The sequence below is a fragment of the Cebus imitator genome, unplaced genomic scaffold (assembly GCF_001604975.1).
Source record: "Cebus imitator isolate Cc_AM_T3 unplaced genomic scaffold, Cebus_imitator-1.0 Scaffold6, whole genome shotgun sequence".
In the NCBI taxonomy this organism is placed as follows: domain Eukaryota; kingdom Metazoa; phylum Chordata; class Mammalia; order Primates; family Cebidae; genus Cebus; species Cebus imitator.
This window is the reverse complement of record NW_016107321.1, coordinates 10,809,003-10,817,256: the sequence shown is the minus strand read 5'-3', so window position 1 is coordinate 10,817,256 and position 8,254 is coordinate 10,809,003. Positions and strand designations below refer to the sequence as shown.

General features: G+C 38.9%; 1 protein-coding gene across 4 annotated transcripts in view; it reads left to right on the top strand.

Moving 5' to 3' along the window:
- Positions 1–8,254, top strand: part of OPRM1 (opioid receptor mu 1) — a 109,175-nt gene that overhangs the window by 62,574 nt on the left and 38,347 nt on the right. The gene's annotated exons all lie outside the window — the stretch shown is intronic.

Genomic DNA, 8,254 nt, shown 5'->3' with positions numbered 1-8,254 from the left:
AAAAAAAAAAAAAAAGAAAGAAAGAAAAGAAAATGAATGGGATAAAAATAGAGTATGAAGAAAAGTATAAGATACTAGAAGGATAGACACAGAAAAGCTAAACTGTATCTATTAAAGGTAGAGAACAAAGGAAATGGAAAAGAGGCAATATTTGAAGAAATAACAGCCCCAAACATCCTGTAACTAAAGAAAGACATAGACTGAACTGATGTCTCTGTGCTCCATGCACAATAAATATTTTTAAAAATCCTTCCCACATTTTAATAAAATTCCAGAACATACAAAAGAGATAAGATTGCAAGTCCTACAAAAGAAGAGAAAATGATATTTTTAAAGGGAATAGAATAAGAAATCTCATCAACACAATTGGCACAAAGAAGACAATGAATAGAGTAACATTTTCAAAGTGAACAAAAACTACTTTGAATGCTAAGCCAAACTAGCTCTCTTAGAGGTGACATCCTCAACATACACTAGAAATGTGCTTTTTAGAGATATTGAAGTAAATAGCAAAATAATCAGTTACAAGTATTGAAAATGATACTGTGAGCAATAGGAATGAGACAAGGTGAAAAGAACTGGCATTTTTCATCACAAGGACGAAATTATGTTTATGTACCTTTTTCATAGAGATTAAATCTGTTTTTTATATAACCAACTAAAATAAGCACTTTTTTTTTTCAGATGGAGTTTCACTCTGCTCCCAGGCTGGAGTGCAATGGCACGATCTCGGCTCACTGCAACCTCTACCTCCCAGGTTCAAGCAATTCTCCTGCCTCAGCCTCCCTAAGAGCTGGAGTTACGAGTGCACACCACCATGCATGGCTAATTTTTGTAATTTTAGTAGAAACAGGGTCTCACCATTTTGGTCAGGCTGGTGTCGAACTCCTGACCTCAAGTGCTCTACCCACCTCAGCCTAAAATAAGCATTTTGAGTGCTCCTATGCAAAGGGCTTGGAAGACATAGAAGACTCAACCCCACCTCTGAGATATTCCCCATCTGTTAGAGGGAGGATAGGTGGAAAAGTGAACAGACCCAGGGAATCTTTTTACTGGCTTTACAAGTTGTGGGAAGGGAGCTGATCTCTCTAAGCCTTAGTTTTCTTGCTTGTAAAATGAAGACAATGAAGTACCCACCCCATCAACTTTATAAATTACTTAATGCAATATCAGGCATGTAGGCAGTATTCATTATCATTACTCTTCTTCTCATGTATAAGGAGATGCTTGAAAGAATGTTGCTTGAAAGGCTATCTCCATGTAATAGGATTTTAGCTTATTTTTATGTTATTCTTCGTATTTTCCTGTATTGTGTATTTGTACAGTAAGCCTGTATTATTTTTACAAAGTTCAAAAGAATCAATATTTTTAAATTGTCAGGAGAAAATTTCAGACATCATTTTTCATAACCTCAGAGTAAGTAAGATCTTTATAAAAAAACGTATGAACACACACACCACAGGTAGTCAAAATGTAATACTCCTCAGGGACAAAAACACTATGAATAAAGTTAAACAATAGCAATCTTTGAGGAAATATTTGCAGTATATATTTTAATTTTTTATAAATCAGTAAGAAAAATACAACCCAATAAAAATGGTCAATAAAAGAAAATAAATTCATAAAAGAGGCAGTATGATTAACCCAGAAATAGATGAAATTATCTTCAACCTCTAATTAGTATACTGTTAATTAAATCAATAATGGTATATTACATATCATTCATAATCTTGGTAGATAGGATGACTGGACATGGTGGGTCACGCCTGTAATCCCAGCACTTTTGGAGGCTGAGGCAGGCAGATCATTTGAGCTCAGGAATTCAAGAACAGCCTGAGTTATTTAGGGAGACCTCATTTCAACAAAAAGTAAACAAAAAATTAGCCAGGTGCAGTGGTGTGTTCCTGCAGTCCCAGCTACTTGGGAGTTTGAGGTGGGAGGATCGCTTAAGCCAGTGGGGTCAAGGTTGCAGTGTACAGTGAGCTGTGATCACCCCACTGCACTCCAGCCTGGGTGACAGAGCGAGACTCTGGCAAAAAAAAAAAAAAAAAAAAAAAAGATTGGTAGATGTTTTACTTTTTTAACCTCAACTACTGGGAGGATGAGAGGAACAAACTATCATGTGCCTCAGATAAGAGGACAACCGCTTTTCCAGGTAATTTGGGTGACCTTCTCTAAACAGAAATTTCAGTCCTCTGGGATCTGCTAACGTCAGCCCAGTGAAAGATTTGCACAAAGGGACAGGTACAGCAACACTCACTGCAGCATTGTTAGTAATATTGAAAAATGAACATCGTAAATGCCAAGAAGCAAAAAGGATACATACAATGAGGCATATTCATATAAAATACTACTACAAAGCTGCTTTAAAAAATGAACTAAGCCAGGTGGAGTGGCTCACACCTGTAACCCCAGCACTTTGGGAGGCTGAGGTGTTGGGTAACCTGAGGTTAGGAGTTTGAGACCAGCCAAGCCAACGTGGCAAAACCCTGTCTCTACTAAAAATACAAAAATTAGCCAGACATGCTGGTGGTTGCCTGTAATCCCAGCTACTCGGGAGTCTGAGGCAGGAAAATCTCTTGAACCCAGGAGGTGGAAGCTGAGATCATGTCATTGCACTTCAGCCTGGGCAACAAGAGTGAAACTCCATCTCAAAATAAAAATGAACTAAGTCTACAGGTATTAAAATGAAGAGCCCACAGAATTGTATTCCTAACTAAAATGTTAAAGGAACTCATAAAATATATACAAGGCAGACAGAGTATGCTACTATTTAAGTTAAGAAAATAAATGATGCAGGTCCAGTGCAGTGGCTCATGCCTATAATCACAGCAATTTGGGAGGCCGAGGCGGGCCAATCACCTGAGCTCAGGAGTTTGAGACCACCCTGGGCAACATGGTAAAACCCCTCCTCAACCAAAATACTAAAATATTAGCTGGGCGTGGTGGTGCACGCATGTAATCCCAGCTACTTGGGAGGCTGAGGCATGAGAATCTCTTGAGCCTTGGAGGCAGAGGTTGCAGTGAGCCAAGATTGTGCCACAGCACTCCAGCCTCAGCTGCAGAGAGACTCCATCAAAAAGAACGAAGGAAGGAAGGGGGGGGGAGGAGGGAGGGAGGGAGGGAAGGAGGAAGGAAGGAAGGAAGGAAGGAGAGAAGGAAAAAGAAAAGAAATAATGCAGCATCGCATATTTTCTAAGAGTACATATTTATGCACATAATTATTGTCAAGGCAATGTAACAGTCCAATTCATGAGACAAAGAGAATGTGTTGTATGTATGTATTTGAGGAAAAAAAGAGGTATCATACTGGAATTGGCTTAAAGTGGCTTTTAGTATTACTTGAAACTTGTGTACAAGTTTTTTGTAAACAAAAATTTGTGTTTTCATAAACTAATTAAAATTAATTTTAAAATAGAATAGAGAAAAGACAAGTTCGACACAATACTTGTTTTAAAATGTGTATGTGCTAAAGGAGGTATAGTCAAGTCATAACCATAATATAAAAGAGACTAAACAGAAGAGAAGAATTAGGAGAAAGAAGAAGAATGGAGGAAGAACAAGACGAATAAGAGAAGGAAGAAGAAAAATAACAAGAGTAAGAACAAAAGGAATAAGTAGTAGCAGTATCAGTAACCACAGCAATAGTGATGGTAGTTGTTAGCAGAACTCAGCCTAAGACAGATCACACCCGTGGAAAGGATCAAAAGACATCATGAAGAAGATAGTATTTTAATTGGGCTCATTATCAGTATTTCACTGCAGGTAAATTTTGGCCCAGCCTTCCATAGTCATACCCTAGAACTGGTCACCAAGAGCTCCAAAATCTCCCCTGTGAGAATCACCACCTTCCAGACCAGCACGTTTTCCTTTCCAGCCCCTGAATCTGATACCTCCCCCAAAACTGAACTTTTCAATCCATCATCCTAACTCCTTTTTTTTATAAACTATATATTTCAAATGAGCACCTAATACTGCCTAGCAAATGCTTCTTTGCTAAATTTACTTTCCGGTTTCTTCTCTTCTAGACCTCCCACTTTTTTTTCTCTATCATTTCCTTTCATTGACACTTCTGGGTTTTATTTTATTTATTACTCCAACAAATATTTGTTTTGTTCCTTTCCAACAGAATTCAAGACAGTGAATATGGATTCTTTCTAGAAGTTTTGCTGAAAAGTAAAATAGAAATGAAAATTATAAAAGAGAAAAAAATGCGGTTAAGAGAGGGCTTTCAACAACAAAAAAATAAAAATAAAAGCAGGCAAAAACGTCCTCAACAGATCTACAAGTCTTTTCTGTACCTGTATCCACATTTTTAGTCCTGTTGCCAGTAATAATCGAGAAGAGATCAACCAAACCACATGTGCTCCAAAGCACATCCCCTGTCAGTTTCTCAAGGACATTGCTCATGCTCTATTTTCCCTACTTCTTCCAGCTTCCATTGCTACAACATGATTTAATAGCACACATACATTCTCTAGTATGTCAAAAAAAATGTGGTGGTTTCTGGGATTTTTTTTGTTTTGTTTTTAGAGACAGAGTTCCACCATGCTGCCCTGGCTGGTCTCAAACTCCTGGGCTTAAGCGATCCACCCACCTCGGCCTCCCAAAGCGCTGGGACTTAGGGCATGAGCCACTACGCCCAGTCTTCAAATCATGATTTTTCAAAAAAACAAAATAAGGCCAGGCAAGGTGGCTCACGCCTGTAATCCCAGTACTTTGGGAGGCTGAGGCAGGTGGATCACTTGAGGTCAGGAGTTCAAGATCAGCCTGGCCAACATGATGAAACCCCATCTCTTCTAAAAACACAAACATTAGTTGAGTGTGGTGGCACACGCCTGTAATTCCAGCTACTTTGGAGACTGAGGCAGGAGAATCGCTTGAACCTGGGATGCAGAGGTTGTGGTGAGCCAATATTGTACTACTGCACTCCAGCCTGGGTGACAGAGCAAGACTCCATCTCAAAAAAATAAAAATAAAAATTAGTTAGTTAATTAATTAAATAAATAAATAATCTTTATTGAACTCACATTTCTCTCCTTCCCTCTTTATAACAAAATATATCCAGAGTTTTCTAAATCACTGGCTTCCAGATCCTTGCTCTCCATCTCCTTTTTTTTTTTTTTTTAACTCATATCTATTTATCATCCAACCCTACCACTCTATGGAATTTGCCAAGGTTATTAAAGAGTATTTTGCCAAAAGCAGTAAACATATTTCTTTTACTCGATCTCTCTGCATTCAGCACATTAGACCACTATAAACTTGATGATAATCTTTCCTCTCTTGGCTTCCTTAACCCCAGCTCTGGGTTTCTTGCTGCAATTCTCTGCCATTCCTTAGTTCCTCTACCTTTCTCAGAGCTTTAACCTAGGCCCTCTTCTCTTCTGTGCATATACTTTCTCCTTAAGTTCCTCTGTTCCATGCTTTATAAATTACCCATAGGTCAACTACTCCCAAAGGCACACCTCTAGCCCTGTCCTCTCTTCTGAACTCCATATTCCAACAGTCTATTTAATTTCCTTACCAGTTACCTAATAGGCACTTAGCAAAAATAAGAAATAAAAATAATATCCATTGCATATATTCCCTTTCAGTAATTCCTTTTTATACTGCAAGTCTATTATCCTTCAAACCAGACTATTTGGGAATACAGTAACCCTGTATTCCCAAGAAAGAGAAGGCTACAAAAGAACCTACAGGGAGAGCAATTGACTATCAATTCCGTTATAGAATTTTGAGAGGTTTAGCTTTCAAATGCGAAACTAGATGGATGAAAAAGGAAAACATCTTTAATGAATTCTAAAAGCTTGGGCTTAAGCATAAAAAACACATCCTAGGCCACGTGTGGTGGCTCACACCTGTAATCCCAGCACTTTGGGAGGCCAAGGAGGGAGGATCCCTTGAGCCCAGGAATTTGAGTCAAGCCTGAGCAACATGGCGAAACCCCATCTCTCATCTCCACAAAAAATACAAAAAATTAGCCAGGCATGGTGGTGCAGGCCTGTGGTTCCAGCTACATGGGTAGGAGGTAGGAGGATCTAATATATCAAGTCATATATGGAGGTAAAGGATTCAGTGAGTCATGATTATGCCACTGTACTCCAGAGAGAGCCAAACCTTCTTTCAGGAGGAAAGAAAAAATCTCATCCTAAAAGACTGAAAGAATATAGCTTATGCCATAGGTTATAGATTAGAAAATAAAAGCTGGTGAAAATGTCGATGTTCCTGCCACACAGAGAGGAGAGAGGAAACGGTTCTGGACTGGGGAAAGACATGGAGAGGATAGAAGAAAGGGAGCAAGAGAATTCAACTCAGTGGGCGGCCTGCCTTTACCACCTGATCGTCTCATTCCCTCACTCCAGGAAAAACTCTTTATTGGGAAATAAAAGGAATTCCAAACAATAAGAGATGTGATCTCTTACCTGACTGGAATTCTGGAGTGAGACACTTCACAGAGTGCCCCAGGGTCCCCTGGAGTACCTAGAGGGGAGTAGAAATCTGGCCAGGTAGCGCTAGGCAAAGAGAAACTGAGATGGTCTTGCAATATGCGGAAGAGCCCAAAATGGGGTGCGGGAGGTAAATGGAGTTGAGAACTTTTGTGCCAGCCAGAGGCACCTGTGCTGCATGCGGCAAGTGAGCCCTCTAGATTCCTGTGGCAGAAATCCTGGGCAGAGACCAGAGAGATCAACAGGCTCAGTCCAGGAACAGCCCTGAGAGTCAGAGCTTAGAGGTGAGCAGGGAGGGGCTTGAAATATGTGGGGTGGGGCTCAAGGCTCATACACACTGGAGTGCTCCGTAAGAAAATGACAGAAAATCACAAGTAAAAATAAGAAACTAAAGCAGATAATTCAATGGAAAAATCATTTAGAAATATAAAGTTTTAAAAGTCAATAAATCCCACAAATATCACAAAATCCAGTAAAGATAATATTTTGTTATTTATCTTTTTACTTTGTTTTCGTTTTTGAGAAATGAGATCTTGCTCTATTGCCCAGGCTGGAGTGCAGTGACAGAATTGTAGCTCACTGCAGCCTTGATCTCCTAGGCTCAGTAGATCTTCCCACCTTGGCCTCCCAAAGAGCTTAGAATTACAGATGTGAGTAACTGAACCTGGTCAGAAATATAGTAATATTTTTGTTAGTTAATTCCCTGCCGTACTTCTGTCATGCTTTCTTAAATGATAGGCTGCATACTTTTGGAATGCCAGATCCTTTGATGACAATTTCAGATTATCATTTTCTGTATGGAAAAGGAAATAATAACTAGTTTCTCTAGCATGGTTAATCAAAAATTTATTTATTTTTATTGATATTTTAGATAATTTTTTAGTTTGCAAATTGATCCTGGAATGTCATTTAAATTTTTAAGATTGTCAGATTTGGGGACATTTCTATCAAGATAATTTCTTATATGAGCTATAAGATTTATCAGGAAAGTGTGTATCACATAAGTGAAATGTAATTCAATATGTTAGGATGCATGAAATATGTGATTTCACATATAGACACACGAATGGCTATAGTACTCCAGCAAGCTTAATGCCTTCAAATGCAAGAATTCTGACAAATCCTATTTCAAACAATTGCCATCAAAAGGAATTATAGTCCATGAATAATTGCATTTTACATGTATAACCAGCTATAGTCGTGATAAATGACAATTGCTTTGATTAGGTATTGATAAAAACCACATCCTCTACTTAGAAAAATGTGTGTCCGATGATTAGAAAAACCTCCCACAGACTGGCTTCTGGCTCTGACATTTCAAACCTCATTTCTCTCACACTCACATATTTCTGATGTTGCCTGCAAAGTGTATTCCTACCTTTCCTCCCTGTCTCGCTCCTTCCTTTCCTCTCTGCTCTTTTCTGGAACTTGGTCTTTCTCTATCTTCAGCATTCTTTCTATTCTGCATTACAGTACAGAGCCATCCCCGTTGCTCACAGTCACCATCTAGAGTCTGGTGACCCACACGTGAGTGGCTCCGGCTAAATTGTAGACATTTCCAATGGCTTAATGAATAGTCTCCTTTGTCCCACAACACCATACATGCAAAGTATCACCACCAAATCTGCTTTTCCTCTCTGCCTTCTCTGCTCGATAGTGATATCACCGTCTATCCATTCTCCCATGATAGAAATGCAGAAGTCATATTACACCCTTCTTTTACTCCCTCCTTCTAAAAAATAATTAAGTCTTGTTGATCCTTCTTTCTAATAGTCTCAATTCTCCATCTGTTGTATCTTCGTAAG